Consider the following 12,644-nt stretch of genomic DNA (forward strand, 5'->3'; position numbering starts at 1 on the left):
AAGTACTATAATGCATTAAGAGCTCGCTCAGGTACTGGGGAGCAAGATTTTAAAATCTATATGATGTTTAATTGGGAGCCAATGCGGTGTTGACAGAAGTGGGCTAATATGGTCATTCTTCCTGGTTCTAGTAAGAACTCTAGCTGCTGCATTTTGGACGAGCTGTAGTTTATTTAACAAGCGAGCAGGGCAACCACCCAGTAGAGCGTTACAGTAATTTAGCCTTGAGGTCATGAATGCATGAACTAACTGTTCCGCATTTGTCATTCAGAGCATATGTCATAATTTAGATATATTTTTAAGGTGGAAGAATGCAGTTTTACAAATGCTAGAAATGTGGCTTTCAAATTAAAGATTGGTATCAAAGAGCACACCCAGGTTCCTAGCTGATGACGAAGACTTAACAGAGCAGCCATCAAGTGTTAGACAGTATTCCAGGTTTTTACATTAAGTTTTAGGTAAAAAAATTTGAATCTCTTTTTTTTTTCTGAATTTAGTAGTAGGAAATTACTAGTCATCCAATTTTTTATTGCATCATTGGTAAGTTTTGTCAGGGCACGAAGAAATATAGAGCTGAGCTGGGCCGCATTAATGCACGGGCCTACCTGGGCTTAAGCCCAGGGCCCCGGGCTGAGAGAGGGCCCCGGTGATGCCGGAAAAATATAACCGCATTTTATAATGTGATGACTGTCCCTTTAACATCGCTTTGCTTTGAATACATGTGCGGTCCTGCACGTGAAGTGCATCAAGACGCGCCACGTCTAGCAGCAAGTGACCTCACAGTATCAGTATCTGGACAACGCGGACAGACCAAGTGGCCGCTGCCTGTGTCCGTACACTCATAGGGTTCGTTCACACAGAACGCGTTTTTGCTTTGAAAAACGCGAGACGCGGGCAGTGGAATGAGAGAAACTGCAAGGTCTCGAGACGCTTTTTAAAACTTGTTTTTTGACTGATTTTAACTTAGCTGAACTGATTCATGGCTTTAGAACGCCATGTCATGCGCGAGATGCTGCAAGACGTGAGCGCAACGGTTCTGCACATCCTTCTAGCGCATGCTTACATAGAAAAACAAAGAAAAAGTAGCGCATTGGAATGGAAAAACGCGTTCTGTGTGAACAGCCCCAAAGAAAACAATGTGTTCGAATTTTAAAGATGTGGTGCGGCGCTGCGCTTCTCGACCGATGTGCGACCATTTACTCACTGAACCCTGCAGTCGTCAGTAGTCCAATAAAAATACAAATCATACAAAAATACAGTTTCTGAAAATGTTCAATGAGGTACTGTACTTAAAATGTTGACATTAACAATGAACAATACTTTTATTAACTTTACAGATGGAATCTTATTATAAATTATCATTTCATATAAATCCAAACAGTCATGCTTAAAGATGACCATCTTTAAATATCTACACAAAGGCCATAGCATTGACATTAGACACATATTGTATGCATGTATATATTATTTGCTTCTATTTTACACTTTATTTGCTTCCATTTTAGAACACTGATTATTATTTAAATAAGATTTGTTTTGTATTACAGTGATGATAAAAGAGAACTGAAATCGAATGCATTTCTGATTTGTTTCTATATGTCTGCTGCATGCACTGTAAACCCAGATTTTGATTCAACTCAAGAGAGATTGAGTACATATTACTTAAATGTGTCTAATTTATTGACATTACTTGTTAATTCTGATTAAGCTGAACTTTTTCTTGTCCTTTCTTATTGTAATTGAGTTTTTAAGTCCAATCAGTAATGTCTACTCAAACAGAGTTTGTATTACTTAAACATGTGTCATTTCTTTACATTAATTATGAATTCTGAGTAAACTGTACTTTTTAATGGCCTATCTTATTGTAATTATGTGTTTGAGCTAAAACAACTTAATATCATCAAGTTTTGCCTGTCCAACAGTAAGTTTAGAGGGTCAAAAACAAAATACGAAATCACGAATTTTTTTCCAGATGGAGTCGTGATTTCTGGACGTTATTGTTGTGTCCCTGATGTTAATGTACAATCGATGAAACCTCATTTAAAACTGCATTAGCGTTGGCTGACATTTGTTAGCGAATAATAGCTAACAATTTTAGCAATACATATAGTTTGCTGATTTCTGGATGTTATTGTTGTGTCCCTGATGTTAAAATACATTTGATCAAACCTCATTTAAAATTTAGTCTGCATTTATTTTATAGACGGACATACATTTTAAAGTATTTTATTCATTAGCATGATAGTCTGCATTTATCTTGTACTGTTTAGTTAAACACAAAATATATTTTAAAGTATTTTATTCATTAGCATGATAGTCTGCATGTATCTTACTGTTTAGTTAAAAAACTCCAAATATTTAAAAGTATTTAAAGCATTAGCTTTAAGTATTTTATTCATTAGTATGATAATCTGCATTTGTATAGAGAGATTTAAAAAAAAAAAAAAAAAAAAAGTATTTTATTCCAGACGTGAGCTTTTACTTTAAAAAGTAGTAGCTCAGTGAAGCTTTTATTTTGAAAAGTAGAAGCTCGTGGACGGCACAAGGCGGGATGGCATTACACGGCATTGACGTCACCCATGCAACCGCCAAAAGTATATATCAGTTTTGACAGAGTGGCATTGATGACTTTGAACTTTGGAGACAGAACAAGACAAAGAATTCAGCTGTATTGAAATTTTCGTCAACTGACATTCTAGCAAGCAAGTTGTTCGACCCACGTTTGAAGCCTTCGGTGAATGAACCGAGTTCAGACACAAAACGGTAAGTTGGAACCTGGCACTGGTTAACTGCCAACTAACTTAGCTTAGGTAACGTTAGGTTAACGTTAACTTAGCTAGCAGTATATCACGAAAGTGAGTACACCCCTCACATTTTTACAAATATTTTATTATATCTTTTCATGGTGACAACACCTATGGGACAACACTATATAGAAATGAAACTTTTATATAACTCAAAGTAGTCTATATATCTATCAGATATATATCTGTATATCAAAGTTTCATTTCTATAGTACTGTAGTTATAAAAAAAAAAAAAACTTAGCTAGCTAACGTTAGTCCCAGCTTGCACTGCACAGTGATGTCGGTTGCCAAGCCCTATTAACAAGCTAGCAAGGTAGCTAACCAGCTAACTCTACCCCACACTCTCTTAGCTAATGTATGTGTTCACTGGTAACGTTAGCTAGCACCAGCAACGGAAATTGTATGTCGCTCCCAGACAGCTAATGCAAGTTGAGATGAGCCGGACACCTGAAGCAGCTACCTATCGTTAGCTCGACCACGGACCACGGACCAGCGAACGTCCCGGTAAGTTGTCCCAGCTGCCTTGTCCCAGCTGCCTTGTTAAAGCGGATTCTATTGCGTGACACCGAGTACTAGTACGCGGAGTCAGCCCGGACATAGAAATTGAACTTTGAGGAGGCGCGGGCGTGATTGAAAAGTCACAAAGTGTTTACTTATGCTGCGTTCAAGTCATCTCGTATAGATCGTATTTACGAGTTGAATGCACATGAACACCACCACAATGTGGTAAATACCAGTGGGGAGCTCGGGATTTTCTCTAAGCTCTGATCTTTATGAGTTTGGGGCATGTCAGTGATTAACATAGCGGAATACACAATACTTAAAGGTATTTAGCTGTGATATTGTCAGGCTTTTCTATTTACAGCGCAGTAAGTTAATCAACGACGCATAATATGATGGCGTTATAATATAACAATGCAACTTGTAACAATAAAGTTGGCAGTAAATTAATTTAAAACATTAAAAAACGAAGTATACCTAATGCACATTTCTTTGTTCTTCATTTTCTAGAACAAGAGTTTAAGAACATTGCTGTATTTTTGTGTTACTAATTAAGAGAAAGTGCTCCGCCATCTTGCTCCAACGAAAGTGACTTGAACGCACATGCCGTTGTAAGCACAACTTCCCACCTCGTGCGTACGAACTTCCCAGGAGGACTTGAACGCAGCATTTGTGCGTGTGAGGCGCGGGCGCGATCGACCAGTGGAAACATAAAAACATACTCCGTCATTTTATTCATACAGGACATCATTCAAACTGCAAAGTGTTTAAGTTACTGTTAATTAAAATTTTAAGGAAAACAAAATATAGCGCCCGGTGACCGTCCGCTTTGGGTACACATTGAGTCCGCCGCGGTGTCCGGGTATGCGTACTCGGTCACACAATAGACTGCTCGGCAGGCAATCTTCACGTCTATATGCTTTTAATGTGACACCGAGCTGATATGTCCACTCAACTCAGAAGCTATTTTACTCTGTTGCTTCCAGACAGCTAAAGTTGAGCTGAGACGGTGAAGCAGCTAGCCACAGAACTGCAAACATCGTAAGTTGGTGCACACTACCTCACATTATTAGTTAGCTAATTAGCTTTAATTTCTTGATTTATTTTGTCCCACTCTTAGCTGTCATGCCTCTTCAAAGTTTTGTTATTTAGCTAATGTTAGCTTGTTGGCTATTGTGTTCAAGCCCATTTCAAATAGTTCTTTTCATAAGCTTTACACTGTAAGCTAACGGTAATTTTTCCTTAGTTCATGTAACTTTAGCTAGCTGAAGATGGAGTGGAAGTGTAAATATTGTGGTTTTATTAGTGGAAGAGGGCACAGCTATTTAAACACTACCGGTTAAAACATGAAAGTTACACAAGGACAGTACCATTTCCTTGTTTGTACCAGGACTGTTTGTTCACATTCAAGTCCTTAACAGCCTTAAAGCACACATATCTCGTGTACACTCTAAAACTCATGAGAAACAACCAGGAGAAAATGAAGCTGTCAAATTCTGCTGTCAGTTGTGTAAATTCATTGAGCCCTGCTCTGAAACTGAATTTTTCACCCACCTCCAAAGCAGACACTTGAAAGTTAACCAGAAGGTTCAGTGTCCATATGCAGGCTGTAGATTTGAGAGCAGTGTGTATTCAACTTTCAATGCACATAAAAGTAAAGCACATAGAGAAGACAACTGGAAGATGTTCAAGAAAGAAATAGTTAATGTTGACATAAGTGATGAAAACAAAGACAGTGATGTTGCAGATGAGCAAATGCCAACTGAAGACATGGGGGAGATAGATGATGTCAGTGAAGAAGCTTGTGAGATAGATCTTCATGATTTGGAAAAGCAGTTAGAGCACAACTTGGCTGCACTTTTTTTAAAGATGCAGACTATCCTCCATATACATGAGCGCCCTGTACAGGAAGTTATCAAACAGCTTTGTGATATACATTATTTGTCAGAGCCACTTCTGCATCATAAGGTGAAGATGATTCTTAAGGAGTATGATTCCGAGATAGATGAGTCCATTGTGAAACAGTGCAGTGCCGTTTCAGAGACCAACGTAATGACATTTTGCGGCAAAGTTGGTTCCTTAGCAACCACGAAAAAGAGAGCATCGTATGTGTCTAAAAATTTTCCGCTGGTAATGCCTGTAGAGTATGTAGTTGACAAATACAAGAAATCAGTTGTATATGTTCCCATACAGCAAATGCTGCAGAAGTTGCTGAGCAGGACAGATGTGTTAGATAAAGCAATGTCTGAGGAAATACATGTTCCAAATGAATACAAAACTCATGTAGATGGTGTATACTTCAGAGAAAAAGGCCTTCTTACTAGTGATGAGTTCACAATTGCCATTGGACTGTACATCGATGACTCTGAAGTCGCCAATCCGTTAGGAACATCGAAGAAGAAGCATAAGATGTGTGCTGTGTACTGGGTAATTGCCAATATACCAGCAAAATATAGAGCATCACTCAACTCTATCCAACTTGCTCTTATATGCAACACAACCACTTAAAAGAATGTGGTTATGATAAAGTGCTGGACCCACTTATACATGATCTGATGTCACTAGAAAAAGATGGTGTTTACGTAGAGGCCTTAGGTGCAAGTGTGAAAGGAACTGTTTTGTATGTAGCTGCTGACAACCTAGGTGCTCATGCACTGGCAGGATTCTACGAGAACTTCTCTGTTGATAAGTTCTGCAGATTCTGCATGGCAAGTAGAAGTGACACTCAGGAAAAAGAGGTGAGCTCTGGTGCCTTTGAGCTCAGAGACAAAGACAGGCATGACAGACAAGTGCAGGAAGTGATGGAAGACCCAGAACTGGGTAGAAAATACGGTGTGAAAAAAAAGTGCCCTTTGACTGCAAAACTGGAGCACTTTCATGTTGTTAAAGGTTACCCTCCTGACCTCATGCATGATCTTCTGGAGGGCATAGTCCCCATAGAGTTGTCTTTGTGCCTTTCAGATCTGATTTCCAAGGGATATTCTAATCTAGAAACACTGAATCAGGCTATCAGGTCCTTTACATACACCTTTACTGACAAAACTGACCAGCCACAGCCTATTACAAATGGCTTCTCCACAAAAGGAACAATCGGGGGAAATGCACATGAGAACTGGTCTCTAATTAGGCTCCTTCCATTTCTTGTTGGTCAGTATGTTCCTCCGGGGGAAAAGGCATGGGAAGTTCTAATGCTTGTCAAAGACATTGTGGAGTTAGTAGTTGCCCCCAGGTTTACTGATGAGACACTCTACTTCCTGGAGTGCAAGTTAGCAGAACACAGAGAACTGCTGCAGTCTACATTCCCAGAGTTAAGATTACGACCAAAACACCACTACATAGAACATTACCCTCAACTTATTAAGGCATTTGGTCCACTGTGTGATGTCTGGACTATGCGCTTTGAGGGCAAGCACAAATTTTTCAAAAAGGTTATCCGTGACGCTAAGAACTACAGGAATGTAGCCCTTACACTTGCTGTGAAACACCAGAAAGCAGTCAGCTATCATTTGGACTCAAGCTCATTTTTCAAACCTTCAGTCGAGATGGAGAAGGTCACTACAGTCTCGGTATCATCATTCCCTGATAACGTCCAGATGGTACTCCGTCAGAAAATCCACAAGCCAGCAGCAGTTTTTGTAGCATCATCCATATGTCTAGATGGAGTTACATACAAGGCAGATATGGTAGTCTCTGCTGGATCCTGCTAAGGTCTCCCTGAGTTTAGGCAGATCACACATATTGTTGCAGTTCATACAGAAATCATGTTTGTGTGCAGAGTAATGAGTGCATGGTACCATGAGCACCTTCGATCGTATGAAGTTTGCTACTCTGTAACCCCACCCCTGTGTGTGGTTCCGCTGTCAGAGCTTAACAATGTTTTCCCCCTTTCAGCTTACAGAATAGGTGGGAAACTAATGGTGACTCTCAAACGTTATATTCTGTGCTGAACAAGCTCTCTCTTTCTCCCCAGATGGCGGAGCAACAGAGAATGCTTGTGAGAGTTATCTTCACTGAAGCAGACATAAGGAAGGTGGAACTGACGACAAAGCCTGATACAGTTGACCATTTAATTCACTCCCTTAAAGATGTTCTTCAAATAAACTATCACTTCAGCTTACAGTTTAAAGATCCCAACTTCGACAACGAACTGTGCAATCTAACAGAGATATCAGAGCTGACTGTGCGACCTACCCTTAAAATCATTCCAGTGCTTTCTCTTGTGGAGGTGCCTGTCCCACGGTCAACATCAAGTGAAGAACTAATCGACACACCCAGCCAGGCAGACACGGACATCCTCTCCAACTCCTCTGAGGAAAGACAACGCCAGTGGCCAGAGGTATTTGATATGCATATACCGAAATTCTCTGTGGATGTGGAATATAGACTGCGTCAAGCAAACCTGCTCCATCTCAGGGATGGAACACACCTCAATCCGTCAAAGGAGCTCAAACACGACATCCTTGAGAGGCTGGCCGAGACCATATATGCCTTGAAAGCATATCCAACAAGTGCAGAATTTGAAGCTGTTGCCTCAGCACTGGTGCGAACACACCGATGTCTCAAAGAACAAGGATCAGTGTCCGGCTGGTGCGGTTGGAAAAACAGCTTGAAATTCAAGATGGGGAATTACCGAACAAAAATGTGTCAGCGGGGTCACCGTGAACGGTGGTAAACATGGAAAGCACTCTCTTTGTGGAGACCCGCCTAACAAGAGAATCAAGAAGCCAAAGATAGGAGAAGTCAATTACTTACCAGATTATCCAGATGGACACGATGACTCCAGCCTTGAAGATGCTTGACAGCTCATGGTGGACGAAATGAAAAAGAAAACCCCAAATGGAGCCCTCATCAAGCAGAAGTTGTGAAGGACAAGCCTGCTATCACCCAGATATGTCAACGTTGGCCAGCTCTCTTTACTGAACACCAGGTAGGCCTATAGATTTGTCTCATATGCTGTATTCTTCGGAGCCCCTCTGCTGTCACTAGAGGGGCTTCGTGGTACTCATCAAAATTGTATTAAAGAGTAATACATGCAGACTGGGTTGTTGCATAAAAAGATCACATCATGGTGTCAACTCATTTGAACATGAACATGTTTTGTTTTTACATGTTTCAGGTGTGTCTAAAGTTCAGCAGGGTGGTTGGTAAGAGCCTGAGACAGGATTTCTACGAGGCCCTTGACCATCACAGTCCCAGGCTCATGGAAATCTTCAAGGCAAAGAGGGGCCTCACAGGGCAGGTCTTGGCTGACCTGATGCGACAAACAAAGGTTAGTTGATTTTCAACTATATATTTACGTCTTAGAAGACATTCTGATACTTGATTGAGCTTGAAAGAACACACGTGTAAATAAATGTACTGGTAATGTGAGCTATCCTGTTGGTAGATGCTTTCTTCTCTTTAAAGGAACACGCCGACTTATTGGGACTTTGTCTTATTCATCCTATCCCCCAGAGTTAGATAAGTACATACATACCCCTTCTCATGTCCATGCGTGTTGTAACGCTGTCTGACGGCTCCAGCATAGCAGCCCATCGAATTGTGACAAAAGTGACAAAATAATGCCAACATGTTCCTATTTACATGTTGTGATTTGTATAGTCACAGCGTGTACCAAAAACAACGTAACATGAGACACAGCCATCCTCTAACCGTAAACAAACCGGGAACTATATTCTCAGAAAGGCTTGCTGCAAAGCAAATCACTCCGCCCAAGTAGCAGAGCTTTGCCTTCTGTCCAGCAGGCATAATGATATGACGCAGCGCCTGAAAATAGTCCCCAGCTTGGTAGACTATAGGGTCGACTATTTTCAGGCACTGCGTCATATCATTACGCATGCTGGACTCATGGTACGGCAGCAAAGTTTCTTGATTATTACGCAGGAATGAGAGTATAGTTCCCAGCCATATCAGCTTAGAAAATCACAACTTTTCATTTTCTGTCGGTCTTAGTACACGATGTAACCACAGAAGAGTCAAGTTTTAAATAGGAAAAATATCGAAACTCTTTGGTCATTTTTTTTGAGAGAGATGCTAATTGTCTTGTCCGATTCAATGATCTATGCTAAGCTATGCTAACAGTGGTACCGCCAGACCCGGAGATCGGCTGAATGGATTTGAAAACGGTAAAACTCAACTGTTTAGCTCTGGGGAAGTAGTAAAATGAGCCTATTTCCAAAAAAAGTGGTGTATCCCTTTAAGTGTTGAAGTATAAATGTTAAGATGCCAGTGTTCAGCAGGGCTGAGTTTTATCTTGCCAGTTTGTCAACCAAATGTAAAAGAGTAAATGTTAAGTGTTGAAGTATAAATGTTAAGATGCCAGTGTTCAGCAGGGCTGAGTTTTATCTTGCCAGTTTGTCAACCAAATTTGAAGAGGCGCAGTACAATATTGTAATGATTGGTGGTAAAGAGGAAGAGATTTTTTTTCTTTTCATGCCATCACTGAGGAAACTACACACTAGAAGCCTATTAGGCTTGTAATGTTGCAGTTGTATGTATTTATTTTACATGGCTCTATTGATTGAAAGATATTTTGAGTTTCAGGAACTAAAAGTTAAGTTGGGTCAGTTACAATATACAATTTAGTTGAATTGGTAATGGAGTAATGCTTACTTAACAAACTGAGTTAAATAAATGGGTGGGGAATGATTTTTTAAACTAAGTATCTTCAGTTACTGTAACTCAGTTATAAGTACATTTAACTTAAATCTTCTATTCCATTCCATTATGGGCTTAAGTACATTGAACGTAGTCCACTTCACTTATTCAACTAATGCTTCGTTACTTAAAAATGTTAAGGCAACGAGTTACCTCGTTTTTTTTTAAGTAGATTCTACTTATCCGGGTTCACAGTGTGATGATACAGTTTGCTTTCTCATGACATTAATTTTAATTTTGCAACTTTGCTGCATAACGAATTGATAAAAGCGACCAGCTGGATATAAACTAATGCAAATAGATGGTAACAATCATGGCATTAAACATTTGAGTCGAACTTGCGTGTTTTTGTCACATAAAGATCAAAGTGCAGGATAAAAAAGTAATTTTTGCCTTAAAGAATGAATTGATTCTGAACTGCCAAAATGAGTCTTCAGCAATTCCAGTCTCACTTCCTGTTACAAACCTACATAAAAATTTTCATAATGGCACCCGGTTGCTCATGAACAACATCTATTTTGACCCGCCTTCAAACACTGAGACTTCAAAAAGCTGAGACTGGAAGAGTTTGGTTTGTGTTGTTGACATGTTGACATGACATCTTTACGGTGTAAAAGCAAATCCACTTTGCATGCACTTCCAAAAGACAAGGACTCGCGCTGGAATTGAAATGGTAAAACTGACGCCTTTGTTACTGTTCGAATCTGCGTCTCATTTCAGAGGCTGCGTCCTCCGGAGGTCGCATATGAAGGCTGCATACATCATTAAGGATGTCTTATTTAAGAAAAGCAACCATAATAAAATCGATGGTTATTCCTCGTGAGGTGCAAAATGCTGTATTTCTTTCTTACTTTGCAATCCAACGGTTGTTTTTCTAAAATGAGCCGGCCTCAATGACGTATACAGCCTTCAAATGCGACCTCCGGAGGATGCAGTCTTTGAAATGAGTAGCCTGTACAAATAGTTCATGTGCCAATATGTAGTTCATGCAGTGATATTTATATTTTATAACAGACCTATATGTTTGGATGCTTTAGTAATGGCATTTATTCATGCAAAATAAAAGGCTGATAACTTGCACTTTGTGATTAAGAAGATTGAGTAGGGCAATTTACTGCAATTTTATCGCACGCGATTTGGCAAAAGATGCGCTTATTTTATGCGCAGCTTGTCAGAGCTGTACGGTTCTGTGATCAGTAGTAAATGCTTCTCCATCTGAAAGCCAGAGGGCGCTCTTTGTGCAGAAACTGCAAATATGCCCTGCTGCCGAAGTAGAACACGCATCATTCCAGGAAATCCTATACTATCTCTGTAGCTGAATAAACAGAAGATTGAAACGTTTTGATTGATTAAACATGACTGAAACGTTTTGATAATAAACACATGACTGCCTTATTCTGTGTAAGAAGCCACATCATCTCACAGAAGGACGCTCAACTGTCGTTATGAAGTGAGTTTGGAGTAAAAACACGTTGTTAAATATTGTCTTTTGTTGGACAAGATGTTAATAAATGCTTCTCATGTCTGGAAAGATGTTTTGACGTGTGTTGTTATTTCAAATGCACATTATAAGCAATTCAAAATCTCAGTGCTTTCAGATGGATTAGCATTTGGAGTCATAGTTCATTGACAAGCCGCGCATAAAAAAAAATAATCGCTGCTTTGCGATTTCATAATCGCACTAAGCCAAATCGTTTAAGTGCAATTTCAATGTTTTTTTTCTAAGATTGAGTGGATGTAGGTGATAGTTCTGGTGGATGAAGGGCCCCCTCAAGAAGTAAAGCCCAGGGGCCCCTTGTAGTCTTAATGCGGCCCTAGAGCTGAGTATCATCAGCGTAACAGTGAAAACTAATACTATGCTTCTTAATGCTAAGGGTAGCAGGTACAGGGTGAAAAGCAACGGTCCTAGTACTGAGCTTTGCAGTACTCCATATTGAACTTGTGATCGATATGACATCTCTTCATTTACTGATACAAACTGATAACTGTCATATACGTATGATTTTAATCAAGCCACTAATGCCAACATATTTTTCGAGTCTATTCAAAAGAATATTGTGGTCAATAGTGTCAAAAGCAGCACTAAGATCCAGTAACACTAGTAGAGAGATAAAACCACGATCTGATGATAAGAGCAAATCATTAGTAACTCTAATGAGAGCCGTCTCAGTACTATGGTACAGTCTAAATCCTGACTGGAAATCCTCACAGATACCATTTCTTTCTAAATAGGAACATAGTTGCGATGATGCTTTTTCTAGTATTTTTGACAGAAAAGGTAGATTTGAGATCGGCCTGTAATTGACCAATTCTCTAGGATCAAGTTGTGGTTTTTTAATAAGAGGTGTAATAATAGCCAGCTTAAAGTTTTTGGTAAGTATCCTAGTGATAAAGATGAATTAACAATATTAAGAAGAGGATCTATGACCTCTGGAAGCATCTCTTTCAATAGCTTAGCCAGTATATGGCCTAACATACATGTTGTTGATTTTGATGATTTAACAAGTTTAGAGAATTTTTCCTCAGGGACACTACAATACACTGTCTGACGCGATACTGTAGTAGACAGTTCCATGGTCACAATTTTCTCTCTAATATTGTCAATCTTGCAAGTAGAGAAGTTCATAAAGTCATTGCTGCTGTGCTGTTTGGAAACATCAATAGTTGAAGCTTTATTTCT

This window comes from Megalobrama amblycephala, linkage group LG14 (genome assembly GCF_018812025.1).
Source record: "Megalobrama amblycephala isolate DHTTF-2021 linkage group LG14, ASM1881202v1, whole genome shotgun sequence".
NCBI lineage: Eukaryota > Metazoa > Chordata > Actinopteri > Cypriniformes > Xenocyprididae > Megalobrama > Megalobrama amblycephala.